This window comes from Pelecanus crispus, chromosome 8, assembly GCF_030463565.1.
Source record: "Pelecanus crispus isolate bPelCri1 chromosome 8, bPelCri1.pri, whole genome shotgun sequence".
NCBI lineage: Eukaryota > Metazoa > Chordata > Aves > Pelecaniformes > Pelecanidae > Pelecanus > Pelecanus crispus.
Genome location: NC_134650.1, coordinates 8,040,637 through 8,062,737, shown reverse-complemented (window position 1 = coordinate 8,062,737; position 22,101 = coordinate 8,040,637).

The window sequence follows — 22,101 nt, the reverse complement described above, 5'->3', positions numbered from 1 at the left end:
GTCGGGTCCTGGATAGAAAACATGAACAATCCTGTCCTCTCATTGCTACTCAGGCACCCTATGAAAGAAGCCCCTTCAACTCACTTTGGCTTTCTCAACAGCCAGAGGTGCAGGAGAGCTGAATGTGTAGAGCAAGACAAACCTCCTCTATGACAATATTTGGCTACAAAGGAGTGAAGAGGGAAAACAGGGCTGGTTCTGCTGAAAAGCAGCAGCAAAAAGTCAGCCGTGTCCTGTTGGGTAGGGTGAAGGTCAGAACTCACATACGTGATACTGAAATCTGTCACACAGGGGAAATCAAAAAGTAGAAATTTCCCGGACGTGGGAGTAAATAGAGGACAAAAACAGAAGAATCAAGTCCTTTGCATGGCAAGTATAAGGTTTAAGGTAAAGATAACACGAGCATGACCGCAAAATGTATTATTATGAGAAAGAAGAGGAGCTGAACATGGAGACAAGGCCTTGTAGCTGACTTAAGATGGAAGTAAATGTCTCAGAGCAATAGAATCATAGAATCGTTTAGTTTGGAAAAGACCTTTAAGATCATCCAGTCCAACCATTAACCTAACACTACCAAGTCCACCACTAAACCAATTAAGGGTAGAGTAGAAATTTTGTGCTTCCTGGCTTGGTAGCTGGATTACTTTTAATGAAAGTAAAAAATAGGAATCATTAAGATTGGAAAGGACCTCTAAGATCATCAGTCCAACCATCGACCCAACACCACCACGCCCACTAAACCATGTCCCAGAGTGCCACGTCTACACGTCTTTTGAACACTTCCAGGGACGGGGACTCCACCACCTCTCTAGGCAGCCTGTTCCAATGCTTGACTACCCTTTCCGTGAAGAAATTTTTCCTAATTTCCAACCTAAAACTCCCCTGGCGCAGCTTGAGCCCATTTCCTCTCGTCCTATCATTAACTACCTGGGAGAAGAGACCAACACCCACCTCACTACACTCTCCTTTCAGGTAGTTGCAGAGGGCAATAAGGTCTCCCCTCAGCCTCCTCTTCTCCAGACTAAACAATCCCAGTTCCCTCAGCTGCTCCTCATAGGCCTTGTGCTCTAGACCTTTCACCAGTAGATGAGATACTTCTTGTGCCAGAAGAGTAATACAACTGCCTTCTAAAATCACTGGCCCCAGAGTATGGACATCTAAGAAACCTGTCAAGGGAATGAGAAATATATTGCATATACATAAACCAAAGATGAAAACATGCTTTGCAACCAGACCTGTTAATGTAATCTCAGTAATATTCCAGGCTCTAGAACAAACTTCAAAGGAAAGTGTACTTACAGTCACAGGCTTAATTAGAAAATAGGATGATATGCGATGTGGATTTACCATGTTAGGTAAGGTAACCTCAAGGATATCTCACACCAAACTAACCTGATCAGCTTTACCATTTCCCTAACACCAAGTTCTTTCAGATCAGGAAAGAAGAAAAAGGCTGATGTACAGCTTCTTTGGACTTCAAGGAGTTAAAATGAAGTCAGATGAATACCCAAGGGGTTTAAAATCTTTCTTTTAATCCTTCTACAATGCAAAGCTGTCTACTGTACAGCAGAAACCTGTCAAATACTGATTTTCACTGCACATACATCTATTCCTGTAATAGATAACCATGAAAAATATGGGGGAGAGAAGGTGCTCTGCTACTATGCAATATGTTTTGGATGCATGCACATGAAATGTATTCATTTATCAGACTTCCTTCTTCAACAGGTCAATGCTTTCTTTATCAGGGATTTATTTGAAAAGGCGTTTGATACATTTCTTTGGCTTTTGTGACCAGTAAACCAAATACCTTTAATGGATAGCCCCTTCCATTGTCCTGCTTTTCTGGAAGTGTTTTTGTATTGTTGTTGGGTTTACTGCTTTTCCTGGTGTTTTTCTTGGTTTGCCTTTACATGGTGATATATAGCACAGCTAACCTGGACCTTCTGTCTAATCTTCAGGAGCCCTTTGCAAGCCTGGCTGAGAACAGTCTTTCTGCCACTGCAGGGGGGAAAGGCAACCAGATGGGCACATCCTTACCAAGATCTTCCATCTTCCAGCAGTGGCTGGTTCTGATGCGTCTCACATTTGTAAAATGCCATTCCCCACACAAAACTGCATTTTGGCAACGTGGTAGCAGCAAAATTTTCAGGGGAAATGGGCGGGAATTACAACAACAATCTGATTTTAGTAGCAGATCAGCATGAACATAGGGTTTCACAGATTTTGCCACACTGCACCTTGTTTGTGTTCAGAAAAGACTCTGAGGCCAATCAGTTACATAGGCAAATGCACCAACTGCTAGTTTCAGGGCCTGACACTTAACGGAATAATGTTTCCATACAATAGGTGGCAAAAGTGCAGCAGCTATCTAGCCAACATCTATCAGTGTTATTCCTTATGCACTGGTTATTGCATCGTACATGTCAGGACGGCTGCATTTAGCATCAAGCAAAGGAATCTCATCTCAAAATTGGTTTGGCTTTAGTGACTAATTAGTACTGGGTGCTGCTGGAAATTTTTTCTCAGGTAGTACCCCATAGTGGGTGTTCACGTGAAATCAGTGTCATCCACAGTGACCACAGCAACAGCAAACCCAAGAGGAAGTCAAACTGTGTCTCTAACTCAAATGGGCCTTCCTTCTTTGTGGCTACTGCATTTCTCTGATCTCTTAGTAAAACTATACTTTCCCATGTAAGCTGAGAAGTGAAATCTTACCATATCTCAGACAAAGCTTCCCAGAGCTCCTTGAGGAAGATTAAATGCTGAATATCATCTGACTGAGCTTAGCCTACAGCTATTTGCATGATCACATAGCTGTCACAGTGTAAATTCCTGGATAGAAACTATAATGTTTTGCTCTAGATTTGGGCTATCACAAGGGCTGTGAACTGAAATCCTAGCTTATTCTCTAGTCTGTTATTGCAATGTTGATGAAGATACATTCATACTCTCTTTCATCTGATATAGGCTAAGGCTTTCTATGACATAATGTGTGCATTTGTGTTGGTTTTGGCTGGGGTAGAGTTAATTTTCTCCATAGTAGCTAGTATGGGGCTATGTTTTGGATTTGTGATGAAAACAGTGTTGATAATATAGGGATGGTTTAGTTAGTGCTGAGCAGTGCTTACACAGAGTCAAGGCCTTTTCTGTTCTCCACCCCACCCCACCAGCAAGTAGGCTTGGGGGGCTCAAGAAGCTGGGAGGGGACAGAGCCGGGACAGCTGACCCCAACTGACCCAAGGGATATTCCATACCATGCAACATCATGCTCAACATATAAAGCTGGGTAAAGAAGAAGGAAGGGGGGGATGGTTGGAGTGATGGCGTTTGTCTTCCCAAGTCACCATCACACAGGATGGAGCCCTGCTTTCCTGGAGATGGCTGAACACCTGCCTGCCCATGGGAAGTAGTGAACGAATTCCTTGTTTTACTTTGCTTGTGTGTGGCTTTTGTTTTGCCTATTAAAGTGTCTTTATCTCAACCCACAATTTTTCTCACTTTTACCTTTCTGATTCTCTCCCCCATCCCACCAGGGAGGGGAGTGACCCAGTGGCTGGGTGGTGCTTGGTTGCTGGCTGGGGTTAAACCATGACAGCATTAGAGAAACATGATTATTTAAAGTACAGCTAATGGTCAGCTAGTTCTTCAAACAGCAACCATTTAATGATGCTGAATAGCTTTACATGAAGCTGATGGACACAAGTTGCCACTTTAAAATACATAATGGATCTTCTCATTGAAGGGTTATATAACCTAACATCTCATTTTTAAACTGGGCTACAGAAGCCTGTCCAATTTTCTCAACACAATCAAAGACAAAGGGCAGAAAATTGAAGACTGAAGAAGAAAAATGGAATGGGAAAAGGGTGGAAAAACACCATGTCAGCACAAAAGTCGGGATCCCTGTTGGCTCATTTGTTCCTGAGAGGCAGCTGCAGCCCAGAGTGGACATGGGAGCCATAGAAACCTGGCAGAGTGCTGCGTGCTTTTGTTTCTTTCCCAAGAAAGCAGACTTGCCAGGAAACAAAGAGCCCAGCCATATGCTCTTCAGGCATCTGACCTTTGTGGCAAATTAAGCCCAAGCTCAAACCAAACCAAACGACAACAGCCAGGAGGGCAAGGTGTTCACAGGCTTTCAAGCAAGAAGGGGAGCGCACAGGACCAACTCTGGGCAATGCAAATCCCAGCATGGTTCTGTTGTTGGCTCACACAATGCCTCGTCCATCTTCTTTCTCCCAGTAACAAATTCTAAAACTTGGGATATCTCCCACCATTCCTTTAATCTTCAGGGATGAAAAACTGTGTGTTTTCAGAAGCAAGCATTAAGGGTTCACTGAAATGCAGCTACACAAAACCTTGAGTGTGATCCAGGCAGATGTAATTTCCTCCTTGCCTTTGGAATGAGGGAAAAACAAATGGGAAGGGAGATGGGAGAGAAAAGTCACAGAAGAGAAAATGGCAAACAAATCACTGCCTGAAAAAAGCTTTCCTTTTTTTTTTTCCTAGATTTGAAATTAAAAAGAAAACATCTCAAAATTATTGTGATTTGGGGATTAATTACTTTCATAATTTACAGAAGAAATGAGATGGGAAGGGACAGGTAATTAAATACCTATTCTTTTCCAACAATTACTTTACAAAACATCTCAGCTACAGTCACTCACAGTGGGCTCTTATAGACAAAAAACCCCTATGTGAAAGGAGGTGAAGCAAATTACAGCAATAATGCACACCCAGAAGGAATTTCAAAAAGGGGGGTGGGGAGGGGGAAGGGAGAAAAGTGATATTTGAGAGCTCATGAAAGCAAAAATCTCACCCTAAATCCATGCAAGAGCCTGAACTGAAATTGCAGACATTATCCCATTTTGATTAAATTTTGTTGAGTTCAGATCCTATTTGTCACTAGCCAAATGAATCATGTTTGATAGGGGCCCACTAGGCTCAAAATGGAGTCTTCCAGCTAGCAGCAAATGCTGGCAGGTCCTCTGGCATTTTAAGAAATCTTTGTGTGAAACCTTGGTCTCTCCAGCCTGCAAGGAGAACTGAAATTTCTGAGGTCAAGATGCTACCCTGAGAGGTATGTTGTAACTAATAATACAGCTAATACATTAAAAAAAGATGTTGAAAAGTAATCATTGTGGTTAGTTTCTAGATATTTGCTACTTGAAATAAATTAGTACCAATTAGCTACCTAGACATATGTTGGCTAACTTCACTGAATCTCCAGCACACTCAGAATGACTGCATTTCTCCTCTGATGATGAAGTGATATTTTGCTCAGTTACTTTGCTTCAGAGCCGCAGAGCAATGGCATACGTTTGATGTTTTGCTCTCAGTTTACAGAGCTACACCATTGCCCATGGATCTGATATCTCGTTCAGGGCAGAAAACAGGTCCCCAGCTCTTTGCATCAGCTTTTCACATGGCTAAAAAGGATGAAAAAGCTATATATCAGTCAATCATTAACAGTCATTAAGAGTTCAGAAAATTCTTTATGATTCGACTAAGGTAGGGAACAAGCAGGACTCTAAGGAACTCTAGAGGTTGCTTTTACTCTAGTGCAGCCAAAGGCCAGAGCAGAACAGCAGTAAATATAAAATGATGAAGCATCACAGGCAGTTCAGCAGGTTTTGATGCAACATGTTGTGGCCAGTGGAGAAGGTGGTGATACTTATAGCAGTGCCAACTCCTGTCCTTAAAGATGCACAAGAAGGAAGAAAAAAAAAAAACAAACCAAAAAGGAATCTTCTTCCATTTCCCACAGTGCTGCCCTTGCCTCTGAAAAAAGCTGGCATGCAATCAGCAAATGATGTGTACTTCTTCAGCTGCTTGTCATTTCTTAGGTGGCAAAATGCATTACTTTGGCTGAGAATGGGTCTGTACTGATGACTAAGCTAAAAAGTTCAGTGAAGATGGACAACTTTTAGACTGAGAGAAAATTCTCACTCACTCAGTGCCAATAAGAAACGTTGGAAACCAATATTTTCAATCACTGAGAATGGCTGAAGGTCAAGGCATGTTTCCGAGAATCTCATTTAGATATACTGTTATCAGGAGATTTTTAGACATTTTCCTGATTTCATTTATTTTTCTTTTACACACCAGATGGAAGGAAAAGAAGTACAGACAGATATCTGCCTATACCAAGGCACATTTAGGTATACTAAAATAGACCTAAGTAATCTTTCAGTTATATTTCTGCAAAAGTCCAGTCTCTAGCTAAGGGGGCCACTTTGCTTTGCATTCACCTTTCTGCCACAAAGCAGTATTTTTAAGTTTGCCAGTTCAACCAGCCCGATACTCAGACTTTAATATTAATCCTCCTTGCTGGTGCTGTTTTGTTCAAATATCCCATCAGCAATTTATCAAAGGAGTAACACAAGTCCTGTGGATTTAGATTCTAGTAAACCTCTGGGTTATCAGATACAAAACAAAAAAAATTCAGACAAACCTACAACTAGGGCTAACTTTGCAACCCATCGTAACCCAACCTCCATTTAAATTGCTGTCAGTTTTGCCAATAATCTGTATTCCCTGTCCCCAGTCATTAGTCATTCTGTGAATCCCATTTTTACTTTCCTGTCTTTTCCTTGGCCAAAGCTGCAAATATTCCCAGCTTGCAACACTGCCATCTCTGAGATTTTTTGGTTGCTTTGTTTATACTTCCATGTATATCCTTGCCTGGTAATATGTTTTTCTGCTGCACAAATTGCTTCTTAAAATCATGCACAAGTATACCTATTTCAGCCTACCCTGCCCCAGCACAGCCAGCAACACACAGCTTGTATGAATTAACAGAGACTGGTGCAGACCTTGCTATGGCAACACTTTGGGTGGCTATGAAGGAACTTCCATGAGACCATGCTGGGTCTCATATTGTCATTTGGATCCCCCAGTGAATCTTTCCGTGACATTAAATGACCACATCCACCATGTTCATCAAGAATTTTGAGAGGATCACTGGCAGCTGATTGTAAAGACATTGCTCAATGTCTTTAAATACAGCTGATATTTTTGTTTTCACCTAAATTTAAACATTCTCTAATCCATGAGCAGGAGACTCTCTTAAAAGCAGCAATAGACAGAACATTTTGTCTTTTTTCTCAGATATGCCATATAAGCTAGAATATCTTTTCTAAATAGTTGTCTAATGCACAGAGATGCCAGATACATTAGCAAGAAAGATGCAATTAATGCTTAAAGCCAGTGAAAAGCATTAGATGCACCTTAGAGAGATCACACAGTTCTGGTGGCCATATGACTTCTGGAAAAAGTTCAGATGTTGACTATTGCTGATAAATATCTGCCTGCATAGGTGGAGCATAGGGTCTGTTAAAGCTTAGTGTGACAGCAGGGCACTTTGCTACTGTCTGAGAAAATCAGAATAAAGGGCATCTGGTTTGAAACAAAGAAGGCTGATGCTAGAAATTTTGCACTAGTCCTCTTGAGATTTACAGCTCATTTCTCCACTGGCTCAAGCAAGCCCAGAGCTGATATTTCTCAGAGCATGCTGCAAGGCTTACAGTCATTTCAAAACTCTACATGTACACAATATTCTTCAGTTAGGAATGTCTTCATGGGGACTTCTTAAGTCTTGGTTCACACTAGATGCTAAGGTTATATAGTTGAAATAGCTGTACATTTTCATTTAACAAAATACCTGCAAGCTTAGCTGTCTGGATGTAGATATAAACCACTGAGTAGCAGTATGAAGCAGAAGGATGTCCCTTTGCTAGCCCTTTTACTCTTCTCCCTTGGCCTGAAATTAGCTTGGTTGCTGTTCTGGGGTAGGCGTGGGAGAAATGCCATCCAAAGGAGCAGAGCCAAGTGTTTGGTTTGGATGCTCAGGCAGAACGCGTCTCATCTGAGCTGTGTTGCTCTAATTACTAGCTTTGTTCCCTCAACTTACATGCCTTTTGCAGCAAACAAATGATATGTCACTAATCATCCAGTGACAAGAGGGACCTGGTACAGCTGTGCTCAAGTGCTTGGTAGATGATGAATTCTCTCCTGAGGTTTGGTTGTTGATATTTTTCTTGTTTTAGTGAGGACAAGCACAACTTTGATATTCCACAATATGGACCCTTCTTCGATTATGGTATCTCAGGCAACTGGCAGATGTGCCCCCTATTAGGACCAATTAAAACCAATTAAATCATTCCAGTATAAGCTGTAGAAGAATATATTGGAGAAAAGAACTGAGGCTCTCTTGAAGAGCATAGGATCGTGCGTATAAGACTGGGGAGAAACACATGGAGTGTTTTTGCTACATGTTTGATATTAGCACTTAAGAGTATCACAACAGGATCTGGGCAGCATTCTCCATTGCACCTACTTCCCACACTTCCTTGCATGCCTCATTATGCACCATTCCTCAGTATCATCTGCTGGGTCCCCCACGGTATGCCTTGTCACTAGCTGCTTAGCAGAACATAGGACAGCCCAACAAATGGGGACACTGGGTCTCAGCCAAACCTTAATAAATGACTGTACCTCTTGAACTTCCCAGGTAAAATGGAGGTGATGACCCATTCTCCCCACACACCACTCTGAGCTCCATCATAATTCCTCTCACAGAGACCTCTCAGGATGTCTTGAGTGCCCAAGACTTCATACAGTTGGCGTGGGAGAAGGCAAACACTCGGTGTACATGCAAAAACACAGAGATGGAGGAAAAGCTAGAACTTGAGTTCTGCCTACATGGCACAATAAAGCATCAGGTAGAAAGACCTCAGTTAGGTGTGAACAGGCTTGCTCCTGGACTCTCAAAGCAGTTTCTCTGAGTTAGCAAGGTGCTTTCTCTAGGCTTATTGCCTCTACTGAAAAATAAACAATAAGAGTCTCAGCAGTGCCCCAGCTGACATTGCAATACCACTTCTAGATGTTCAGAGCCAGCTTGGGTTTCCCCCTGCAATTGCATTTTGCTATGTAGATACACTGGTTTTTGCATGATTTTGCTGGCAGAAAATACCTTGTCTAGATTGTGGGGCCTACACTGTTTTTGTTCACATCCTTCCTGGCAAGAAACTTCTCCTTTAGCATTCACAGCAATGCTGAAGAAACTACATACACTTTCAGCCAGCTCTCTCCACACCTACACCGAGAGCATCCTTGGAGCTTCCAAGCTCACTAGAGGATCTCCATCTTTGCTGGCCTTTGGGAGTAACCTGAAACATGATGTCCCCTAGCACCTCTTTGAGTGGTCAGCTCTGTAGAGGCAGAAGTTGCTATTAGCACTTCTTTACAAGAACTTGCATTATGATTCTGGGGCTGCGGAGCAGAATTTGACTGTACAACACATGTCTCTGGTAGAAGGAATAGCCTTGTTAGAGAAACCACTTTTTTAAGCAGAGAGCAGTCCTGTAACTTGCAGCTGCACTTGTCAGTGTTTTGCAACATATAGCTCAGGGCAAACGACCAGGAAAACCTGGGCAATTTTCTTTTCAACGACTTGCTACATGGTCAGTATCCCATTCTCCAGAGATCAGGTCATGAAACATTCATCACCAAAGCCAGAACCTTCACAGCAGCACCATTCACTGCAGCACTAAGCAAATTATGTATCCTTGTCCACCCTGTGTTTTAATGGACTTGCTATCTGACTGCTTGAGATAAAAATGCCCTGGCCTAATTGAAGAGATGAGTGCGTATGACATGAACACACAGCTAAAGCCTTTTGCATAACCTTGTTGTTCTATGTGCAATGAAAAAATAAAACCAGAAATTGGCTTTATTCTATGAAGTTTTTAGTCCATCACAGCTGCCAGTAAGTTGGTAAAAAAGCACCAATGTGAACTGCAGAATGCTGATAGGGGGACAGAGACTGACAGCTTTTAGTTACGATGAGGATGGACATTTTTTGGCAGGCTTGTAATTTATTTCCACTTCTTTCCTGTGCTTTCAAACCTCCGTTTGCAAGGCAGCAAATCCTCCCTGAGACCTTGCATATGCTGCAAAGGCAGGGCAGCTCCAGGCTGAAGGGAGTGTATGTTGTCCTGCTTTAGGTGCCTGAGTTAGACATCTGCTTACCCCAGGACTCCCTCTGTGGGCCACTGAACCAGATAAGTATCTCCAGGGGTTATGCAGGACCTCAAGGGATTACTCATCCCTGAGGGTGCCTTCTCTCCTTCCATTGAGGGATAACTGGCAACTGTACTCACAGCATCCTAGGTAGTATGCAGTTCTGCTGCCCCTTGTCTGATTTACCAGGCTTAGCATCAATCCTCCTGCCTTTGGGCACAAAGAGCCAGTTTGAAGTCCTCCATGGCAGAACATATCTCCAGAAGGTAATAAACCTTGCGAATATCAGAATCACCTTCTGAAAGTGTTTATCATGGTCACCTATAAGTTTAGGGGCACAACTCCCAACTTCTGGTGTTTTGGTTTAATGTAAGATAGCAATAAATTCAAGTCTTTGGAATCATGTCCCTACTTAGGGTAAAGTTTAAGTGGTGCAAAGTGCTACTCTTCTACAAATTTGCTGAGTGGACATATCTGTATGGATCATCCAGGCACAAAGTATGCAGTCCCCAAAAGTCTGTGTTTCTGTTTCTTTCCAATATTTTTTTCATGAGCTTCTATCCTTCCTCTGAGATTTGGCGTAAAATTCATTTTGCCTGTGTAATCAGGCAGGTAGTTTTCTGCAGAGGGAATGCATGGCTGCATTGCAGAATTGAAATCCATTCACCTCATCTAGTTTGAGCACACTGCAGCTGTATCACCAGGTTGGATGAGCTGCTACTGTTTTCCTGCTCTTCCCCTTCAGTGTGAGCTGTGCTGCAAAGACCCTGGATTTACAAGGTAAGAGTTTCTTTCCTATCTCAGACTTGGAGAGGAGCAGACTGTTTTCTTGCAGGGGGATGGAGAAGCCTTCATGTCACCCTTGGTAGCCCCTGTATCAACACACACTTCAAAACTTTTCAGTAATAAGCCCTGCAGAAAGAATCCAAACCCCACATTACTGCTGGCTGTATGATCTGAAATTGCAGCCTGAATGTGGCTGAGGGGCTGTGGGTTCCCCAGTCCTGTTCCAGTCCAACCCCTGGCTCACCTCCGTCCCAGCCTTTCCTCATAGCCTGAAGATTAGCAGAGCAATTAAATAAAATGAAGCACCTAGGAGCTGTCCTAGCATGGGGCTTTTTTTTCACAGTATCATATGTAATGGACACAGGCTTTGTCCTAGATTTTGCTGTCACAAAACAGGATATTTCTATCAGGTTTGTGTTTCCTTCACTAGTAGCCACCAATAAATTAGTATGGTCAGGGGTATGTGGTTGTCACATGTGTATAACCATAATGTACGTGCAAAGGCACAAATTAACACCTACCTTGAATAGCAAATTTAATCCCTGCAATAGTATTATCCCAGCAGACACCACCTAAATACTACAATGACCAAAGGCCTTTTCTTTTGTGTTCAGCTTCTCTTGTTTACAGAAGAAAATATACTTCATAATTTTACTGGTGATTTTGATAGTAATAAGCACATTTGTTAGGACAGTAGTAGGAGGCTTTGTGCCCTGTTTGACAATTCTGTGGAAAAATAATCACCTTTGATTTCTGGTGTAAACTGCTGCCATCACACATTTAAATGAGGAAAATCAAATACAGCAATAATGTGGTAATGGTTGGTTGGCCTTGATGGGAAACAAGCTCTTCTGTCACTTCTGGTTCTATTCTGTTCCTTCCTGGGCTAACAGAACCCACATCTAACACGCCTCAGTGCATTAGTGTTATACAGTGCTATTCTGTATATAACATAAGGGCAATGAAAACACTATGGAAATTGTCCTGCTTCACTCACTATTCCTGATGCCTGAACAATCTCTCTAATTTGTCATTACAGCATTCTGGTATAGCATCGTGCAGTAAAACCCAGCATGGTGGTTTTCTGATGTATTTATTGAGAAAGAAAAAATTCCCATTCCCATTCAATAGAGGGAACCTGAAACTTCCATGCTGAAAATGCATAAACCCATCCCTGCAATAATTCAGTTTCACTTGCGTTGCTTAATTGTTCAGTGCTATTACAGCCAGTTTGCAGAGGGCAGGTGCTTCCATGGCAGTGCTCTGGTTGGGTTAGCAGCTCCTACCCATACTTCCACTATGGGGAACAAGAAAAACTCCCCACATCTCACAACCATCCATTCCATAGACTCATGTAAGATCACCCTTTTCTTTTCATCAGCCAGCACTTCCATTCCCATCATAGGGACCATGCTATGTAGGCTCTCCTCACTCAATGAACAAAAAAATATCCAAGGAAAATCCTGTCTTCACTGTGAGCATATGTCTACACGGCCAGGTGTGGCCACATGATTAACCTCATCCAGCCATCTGTCTCTGCTCCAAAATCCTCAGCCCCTGGGCCTTGGGAGCCCAGCACAAAGGCAGGCTGGCTACCTGTGCCTGCAGGACTCAAGACCATCACATTTTATTTTCTTGGACCTTCTGCTTCACCTCACCAGTGTGGTCTGCCTCCTCAGCTGGGAGCGGCAGATGTAGCGCTCGCTCTCTGCTCCTAGACAGCAAAATCTGGGCCAGATTTCCAAAGGAATTCCTGGCCAGACATTTGAGTACTTAGCACCCACAAGCAGGCCTGAATTTCAAAAATACTCGAAGCCTGGCAGTTCCTTTCATGATGTTTCCAAAAACCTGCATGCACCCTTCCATGCACTCCACCACACGGTTCCCTCCACGTGCTTGCATGCTGGATGGGATGTGTGGCTCAGAGTGGCACAAACACTGTTTGTTAGATCATCAAGGAAAACAAATACTGGAAGGGAGAGATGGTACAGAATAAAAGCACTTGATCCAGCATGCTCTCTTCAGAGCGCAAATATCTAGAAATGTGCACATGAACCAATGCATGCTTCAGCACAGTGTTTCATCTTAAATGAAAATTGGGAGGAAGAATACAATGAGTGCTACATCCAGAGTGATAAAATGATTGCTCTAACACTTAGAAGAGCAACACATGGCACTTTTTGTTCCTGTACACCTATTCATCCACCTACGTCGCTTTTTTTCCATGCACTCACCGCTGAGTCCTCTGCTTGAACCCTTCTGCTGAAATGTGACAGAGCGCTAGGATGTCACCTGCTCCCATTCAGCAGCGCTCAGCTGTGCAGCAGGATGTGATCTTTGTTTCTGCAAACTCCCTACAAGCTCTTTAAACTATTTTTTGAAAAGAAACAATAGATCCTTCATGAAAATATAACATTCCAAATAATAAAAAAATTTTTTTTTTAAAGGAAAACACCCCTAACCCCCCAAGTTGCCTCCTACTTCAAAATGGAAGATTAGTATTACAATTATGACAAAACAATCAGGAAAATTACTTTAACAGTAAAAAGGCATATTTGGACCAACTGAAGCAATTCACTTGTGTTGATTGGTTTTGGAGTAGATGGCATTAGCTTTATTCAAACTCCTTGTGAGTATGCTTCAAAATGAACTTTAAAAAAAATATCTCTTTTTTTGTTTTAGCTTAAACAAACTGCATCCCAAGGAGTTGCTGCTGATTTTCTTTTCTTTTTTTTAATGTCAGTGGGACAAATAATAGATGCCTGGTATGCTCAACATATGTGTTTAAAAAAAACAAACAAACAAAAAAAAGAGTTATTTGGTCTGGCAATTTACCAAGAAAGCAAAACTATTGTCTTCTGCTATGCTGCACTTCTGTCGGGCTATGAACAGTCTTTTATAGTCTCATATTTACAGTTTCCATGTACGTCATAAGCATTAGTAGAGTTTATTCCCCTAACATCCCTAAGAGACAGAAAATTATTATCTTCATTTTACACATGAGGAACTAATGTCCATAGTAGATTGAGAGTTGCCTGATATATTTAAGGAAGTGTCGTGGTTTAGCCCCAGCCAGCAACCAAGCACCACGCAGCCGCTCGCTCACTCCCCCTACCCTGATGGGATGAGGGAGAGAATCGGAGGAGTAAGAGTGAGAAACACTCCTGGGTTGAGATAAGAACAGTTTAATCATTGAAATAAAGTAAAATAGTAATGCTAATAGTAACAGTATAATAATGATAATAATAATAATGATACACGAAGCAAGTGATGCACAATGCAATTGCTCACCACCCGCCGACCGATACCCAGACAGTTCCCGAGCAGCGATCGCTGCTCCCCGGCCACCCCCCCCCAGTTTATATACTGAACATGACGTCATATGGTATGGAATAGCCCTTTGGTCAGTTTGGATCAACTATTCTGGCTGTGCCCCCTCCCAGTTTCTTGTGCGCCTGGCAGAGCATGGGAAGCTGAAAAAGTCCTTGACTAGCAAAAGCAGTACTCAGCAACAACTAAAAACATCAGCATGTTATCAACATTCTTCTACTAAATCCAAACCACAGCACTATGCCTGCTGCTAGGAAGAAAATTAACTCTATCCCAGCCGAAACCAGGACAGGAAGTCTAAAGCATACTCTAAAGACTGTTCTTTTCAAGCAGTATAAATAGTAAAAAATACTGAAAGAGTCATTGACTGGTGGAGTTAATAATTTTGTCCTTCACAGGACAAAGCATGATGGAATCTGGCTTTTCCTAGCACTTCTTATGCTTAGGAATCCCCTGCCGTATTCAAGACAGGAAATCCAAGGACAAAACACCTGTAGTGCAAAGACTGCAAAGGCAATTTTGGCAGCCAGCACATAATATTCAGGACATGCTAGCTCTGTCTCGTGTATCACAACTAGTTTTTGTTAAGAGAGGAAATACTGGCCAAGACATTGAGATTATCTTGTGGGAACAGTGTCATGAGATTTTTAACTTCTGCCTGCCCAGTCAAGAGAGATGAGCTGAAGGAGCTAGATTTAACATCTCACCTAAGGAATGTCACCTTTAATAGAGGAGCAGCCTCCTTAACTATTGCACTGTCTTGACATCCTTGATATGTGTTTCAGCAAAGACACTAGACAAACTCCTGACCTCCCAGCCCAGAGGCAATGGTACTGCCAGTTGAATGGAGCTGTTCTGTCACAGCAATAACTCTTCTAAAGTTGAAAGGGTACATCTCAAGAGTTTTTTTCCCCTCCCTTTTGGGAAACTGTGGCTTAATATAATCTAGAGATGCCAGTGACATATGATCAACCAAGGGTTCCTCACATGCTACTCTAGAAGTATAACGTTCTCTAGACACAAAAATTCAAAAGCTCAGCAAATACCAACTCATCAGCAGAAAGGTCATCTGCCATGTTCATCAAGTGTGGGTCCCCAAACCAAGCCAGCTTGCAAAAAAGCTGTTATATTATGCTAATTTGAAAGCCACAGCACAGCTATCATTAGCTGCTATTGTTCTTGTGTAGCATGAGAAACCAGAAGATGCAAGTTTACCTTTATTACGTCAAGCAGCAAACAAGCAAGTAGCAATGTAATCTATTATTTGGGCTGGAAGGTTCCCCTACAATTGATCCAATCCTGCCACTGCAGGCAAAGGAACGAATTACTAGGATGCTTAGTGTGAATGAGTTCCTGCTAATGTTGTTAGGTGGAGGAGACCACTGTCTCACAGAGCCTTGAAGGATGCAAGCAAGCATAGACAGCAGGTTTCTTGCTGGAGAATGCAGGACTGAAAGAAACAGAGGAGCACATTTACATGAAGATCTGTGTAAGGAACTGGAGCTGTTTTTAAAAATAGGTGTTTGGGGTTTTTTTCCAGAAGAAATCCACAAGGGGTACACCAAATGTCCTCCTTCAAGACCGACTTGGAAGCTGTCTTGCATTGCGCCAAGAATACCTGGAGTTTGCAAGAACAGATCTGAAGAACACACAAGAGAAACAAACAGCAAATGGTCACCCTGTAGCTGGTTTAACTATGCCTATTAAACCCTTCCTGGCATAACCATGAAACCCAGTTTCATCACATCTATTTTTAGGTAGCTATCTGTGACACGCTTGGATGATCAAGTTTTTAATATAGCAAGGGATACAGGTATGTACTTCAGAGAGTGGCACCTCTGATCCCATGCAATATCTAAAGTGGATTCACTCCAGCTAGAAGAGCCCGTTTCCTGTCTGTGAATGTCAATGGAAAGATTCACAGTAGGGTTTTTGGATTGGGTCCTAGATGCTTTCCTAATTGTTCAATCCTATAGGAAAAAACAGCATCTCTGATAAAGAGTTTTGTATCTTTTACTCCTCACCACCTTCCAACAGCACTGTGGGGAAATTTGGACAGTAAAGAGCTGGCAAGCCAAATCCCAAATCCTTACAGAGAAGATGCAAAAGAATAGTTCTTGCTGCAGAGATGAACACAGCAACAGAAACAATAGAGGACAGGCTTGAAGAGGGTCAAAAAAGAGACGTTTAGACCAGAAGTCATAGAGAAAGCTTGATGCACAAAGGGAGAGGTGCTAGAAAGGATCTCAAAAGGCCATGACAGAATCAATCCCTGATTACAGTAAGGAAAACTGTAAATAAAAACAGAAGAGATTTTGTGCAAAGTAGATGTGCTTCTCAGTGTGCCCACCATTTATAACACTGATTGTATCATTAGTCACATCTCCTTCTCTGGATGATCAAATATGCATGTATTTTGAAAGATGGGTTCAAAGAACATTGATACATAAATCTCTCAGAAATGAAACACCCAGTGTTCTGGACAAAAAGAAACTCTTGCTCATCGTGTTATTTTCTGTTTTTTAAGGTCATTAATAGATTCAGAGAGAGGACTTATGGCAAGGCATCTGGACTCCTCAAATGCTGCGTTAATGGAAGACAAGTACTATACAAATCCTTTTTAACACTCCAAGAAGACAAAGCAATTTGTTTTCTTACTGTCAACCTTTATTAATAGATTAACTGAGTTTCAGTTAAAGAAGGTCATTAGGAGGAAATGGAGAAATGAAGAAATGAACAGAATGCATTTCTGCTGGCAAGAAAAGCAAGAAGCAAACTGTGAGAAAGGTTAGAAGTGCTAAAAATATGCCAGAACAATGGATCATCCTTTCTCTGCAATTTTTCTCCCCTCCCCCTTACATCTGCACTGTCTTCATAGAAACTTATTTATCTCCTTCATTGCCTCTTTATTTATACAACAGGAACAAACATGGCCTACTCAGCTAACAAGCACATCATGAGGAACTGTAATCCTAACAGAATTTAAAAATTCAGTTAACACCTACAGAACTGACATGCCACCCAGAACATTTCCTCTGCTAGTCAACTACTAGGTCACTGCTGCACAGTTTTGCAAGAAGGCTGAATCCTGGTATGGGGTGAATAATTCCCACATCAACCACATGCAAATATACATATTTTGAAAAATAACTGAGTTTCAATGTGTGGGACATTTATGGAAAAAAGTGAAATACCCAAAGAATATAAAAAAGGAAAACAGATTCAGGAGGGCTGGAAGCACAGAGTACAGAGAGGGGCTTATACAAGTCAATTAATGTTAAAACTTTCCAGCCCAGAAGATGCTCAGTTTTGTTATGTTGCTCTGCCAAGACTCATGTAAATGCCATTGAGCCAAAAAAGTTTCAGAACACAAAATGAAAGACTATTGCTTCATTAGCAGTTTTAGATCCTTTCTTATTTAGTATCATTTTTCTTGAGATATATTCAGTTCCCTTTTTTCTCTGATAGTTTTTAATAGAAATATCTTTTGTAATGAAGAACAAACTGTTTTCAAGAGATGTTTTGTCCTTTCCAAAGCTTCTACGCCTACTATTTAGACCTGCTCATGAGGATTCAGGAAAGCTGTAAGAGTACAGCTCTTCAAAATTCAGTTATTATGAGAGACACAAATAGTGGGGCATAAAAGCTGTCTCCATAGCATCCTAGGGGCAAAGGACCCTTGCTAGTTTGTTACTCACAAATGCTGCTAACAAAAAATTTTTTTTTTTTTTTTTTTTTTTTTTACATGCAAGGTTTTTCTGCCAAACACCCAGGAGATCTGTCATTAGCAATCTTGATCTCTTTGTTATTGCACAGGCTTTTTTTCCCCCCCAACTTCAGAGCTCTAAATAGGCAAAGCTGAGTCCTTGGCTAGCCAAGATTCTCACAGACAAAAAGGGGAATTCTCTCCACCTTAGAAGTGCAAGGATATGGCGGCTTAATAATGGAAAGGCTAAAATTTTAATTGTGCCAATTGAATATTAATTATGACCTGAAAGACAACTTAATCCCTACAGAAATATCTGAATCTCATCTTATTTAGAGAAAGTTTCTTCACATTTTAAGGAATCTTTTCATGTCATTCTCTTGCCTTATTGGTAAGGATCTTTCGCTAACAGTAGCTCCATGAAGAATCCCTGTGCTCCTGTTGGTGTCTGTCATTGGGAGTTGTAACTCTCTGAATTAACAGGTTTGTCAATCTTATGGTTGGACAGAATTATTACAAGCCTTGAGTCTGATCTCCTGTGTAACATACTGCCCTTGCTTGTTCAGAGAATCAGAGAAATGCTGTCTGGAAGGCATCTCCAGAGGTGATACAACCTCCTCCTAAAGGAAGACTCTCATCAACACTAGATTGACTGTGACTGCATCTAGCTGAGTCCTTAAAAGCTCCAGCAATTAAGAACTCACAATTTGTCTGGGTAAACTGCTCTAGTGCTGCAACATCCTCTAACAAATAAGTTTTTCCTGATGTCCACCTCCTTAGCTGCAACACACACTGGTCCCTTGCTGTGCAACCTCTCACTAGGGAAGAGAGTTCAGTTCCATTGTCTTGTTGAATTTCCAATTTCTCTTGGCTCAGCCCTCAAGTGTCCCCAGTTCCCTCTAAATTGAAGCTCTACCACTTGGCATATCAACCGCACCACCCCATTTTTTGTTGTCCACAAGTTTTGCAAAGATGCCTTCACTCATTGCAAGTTGTTGGTGTAAATGTTGAACGCTACTGGCTCCAGTATGACCCACAGGCTGTTCTCCTTGACAGCAGCTGTAAACTGGAAGTTCAAGACACTGATTACTACTCGTAGCTTGAAAATTGGCTGGACTACTGGGCTTTAACAACCTATTTGTCCAACCCATACTTTGTCAGCTAACAAATAAGAATGCTGCAGGAGTTGTCAAAAACCTTAGTAAAGTTAAAGTTCTGATAACCAGTCGTTTCATCCTAGAAGGATGTCGGGTTGGTCAAGCATGATCAGCCCCTAGTAAATGAGCATTGGATGCTCCTGGTTGCCTTCTGCCTTCCATGACTATGGAACCAATTCCAAAATGAATAATCTTTCCAAGGACTGAGATGAGGCTGACAGACAAGAAAGAGGACTCAGCACACTGTAGATCATTCTCAAGGATCAGCATACCATAAGCCTTTTTCCAGTCATTGGGTTGACTTTGTTTGTCCCTTCCACTCAGCAAAAGACTAACATTTTCCCTGAACTTACTTTTGCTACTAGCACACTAGAGACCAAAAGAGCTGGGTTCACATTGCTACTCCATCATAACTTTGCTGTGTGATGGCAGACAAGTCACATAGAAGATTTTTCCCATCTAACTATATATCTAGTTTATGTTAGTTACCTAGATTCCAACTACAGTTCCCTTCTCAGGGTAACACATCCCCTTCCTCACACAGGTGGAATGAGGCTGCTCTGTGAGCACAATTACCAACAGTGATCATAGAGATCATTAAGGCAATTTACAGCAACTGGACAATTTTACATGACTACTTGGGCAAGAGAAGCCTTTGACATAATCCTTCAATGTAATAAATAAAATGCACATGGCCCTGCTTTTCAAGTCCATATTGTACAAAATTGCATGGACTACTTTTCTTTTCAGAGCCACTGAATATCAGACCTGGTAAAAATAATAAATGAAAACCAGCAATTTTTTGGCTCTGTTCTTGGAGAAACACAGCTTGGATTTGATTTGCTGCTATTCATGAGGGTCATGCTGGGATCCTTTTTCATGCATATTTAAGTGGCTGTTAGCTTTTTGCAAAACATTCCCAGAGCCTGCAAGTTTCATGAGTTTGTCCTGTAAGTAGATTATACCATATTTCTCAATCAACACAGTAGAGGCTGCAGTGCCAGGGAGCTTCTGCCATACACCTCATGGTCAAGTTCAGAGCTCTTAGATGCAGTGAAGCAGCAGGCACACTCACTCTCTGTACATTTGTATCAATTAACTCTTGCAGAAAATAGCTAATATTCACATACATTAATTGTTCATCACTTACAATGACTCTTCTGCTCTACAAACCCACCAGGGCTTCTTCAGTTTTTCCAAAGCTTAGTAACCTGTGCAAGTTTGATTCCTCAAGAAAAGTGCTCAGGGAAATGCACTTGTAATGTTTGCTGGGACTAAAAAAAAATAAAATATCCATGAACAGTACTATTTTGCTCTCCAGAAGAAAAAAGCAGAAGCATTGGAGGCAGCTCCAAACAGAGCTGCATGAGAAACTGTGTGGAAGGGCACCTGCTTCTGAAGGAGAGTGTCCAACAGGAAAGGTGGTGATAGAGCAACAGGCTGTTACTTGCCTCACAGCCAGTGGCATTTGAATGTCTTGGATCTGCTGCCTCCTTTACTAGGCAAGGCCCTGCTGAGTTCATTGCTAAGTGACAAGGAATGCCATCCTGAGAATTGGGAAGGAAATACCAAGGGTGGGTGAAGGGTCTCATTTGCTGCTGAAAGGAGGGGATGGCCTTCTCATCCATGAATGTTCTAATCAGTCAACATGGGCTTGTTATTCTTCAGAAGCAGGCTAAGGCCTCATTAAGATGTTATCCAAGCTATATCCTAAGAGAGAGTACAGGCTGAGGGGACATAACCAGTGCCAAGAGGACATTTGCTAAAACAAGTTCTCCAAAATAACTAATCATTTTTACGAAGATGCTATTTTTTTCAATAAGAAGTCAGAGCTGGGCTGTGTCAGTGTTATGCCTGTATTATGCCTGTATTGCAGAAGGCCACAGCCCCAGAGGGGAACCCTCAAGCTTCAAGCATTGAAGTAAAACAAAGATTGAACCCTTGAGCTCCCAGGGCAAGTACTGGCAAAAATAAGCTGTTAAAGAAGGAAGTGAGTCCCCCTCCCAAGCATACAGCTTACTGGCACCCTGTGAAAATCAAGGGAGAATTGCAGAAAAAAGGTGCTGAGATCTTAGAGAAGACAGGGGCAGTTGGAGACATTCCTAAACGGGCTTGTGAATATAAAAAAAAAAAAGAAAAAGGAAAAAGGAATGTATGAATCCCAGAAGCTTTGATACATGGTTTTGTTTAAAATGTCTTAGTGTATGTAGTAAGTTATCTTTTGTTAACTGGGAGGCATTTTAATATTTCACAGCATCCAGGAATTTCCCTTCCTGGCCACAGGGTTCAGCTCCCTCTCTCCTCCCATTCTCGTATGGAGAACAAGTCTTATGAGGAGCGGCTGAGGGAACTGGGGTTCTTTAGCCTGGAGAAGAGGAGGCTGAGGGGAGACCTTATCACTCTCTACAACTACCTGAAAGGAGGGTGTAGTGAGGTGGGCGTTGGGCTCTTCTCCCAAGTAGCTAGCGATAGGACAAGAGGAAATGGGCTCAAGCTGCGTCAGGGGAGGTTTAGGTTGGAAATTAGGAAAAATTTCTTTACAGAAAGGGTGGTCAAGCATTGGAACAGGCTGCCCATAGAGGTGGTGGAGTCCCCATCCCTGGAAGTGTTCAAAAAATGGGCAGATGTGGCACTTCGGGACATGGTTTAGTCTAGTCTGCCCTTGATTGGTTTAGGTGGGCTTGGTAGTGTAGGTTAATGGTTGGACTGGGTGATCTTAAAGGTCTTTTCCAACCTAGACGATTCTATGATTCTATAAGGCAGCAGGATTCCTGGAGCAGTCTCTCCAACCTTAAATCGAGTCCAAGCTTATTAGCACATGTTTATCACCTTAGATTACATCAACAGCAGTATAATCTGCTTCTGGGATGCACAGTTTTGCTAGACAAAACTGCAGAAGAGTCACTGGGGCTGTTTCAATTACTTCAAAATGACAACACTTAACTGCTTCACAACAAAGCACAGCAAAAATCTTCCACTCTTGCTTTTTTCCCTGACACCTGGTACAGCATCATTCATGATTCACTGCATTGCAAATGCAATTTTGTTTTGAAGAGTTTTACTTCTATGGCTCACTAAGAGGCCTAATTGATGCTTTGC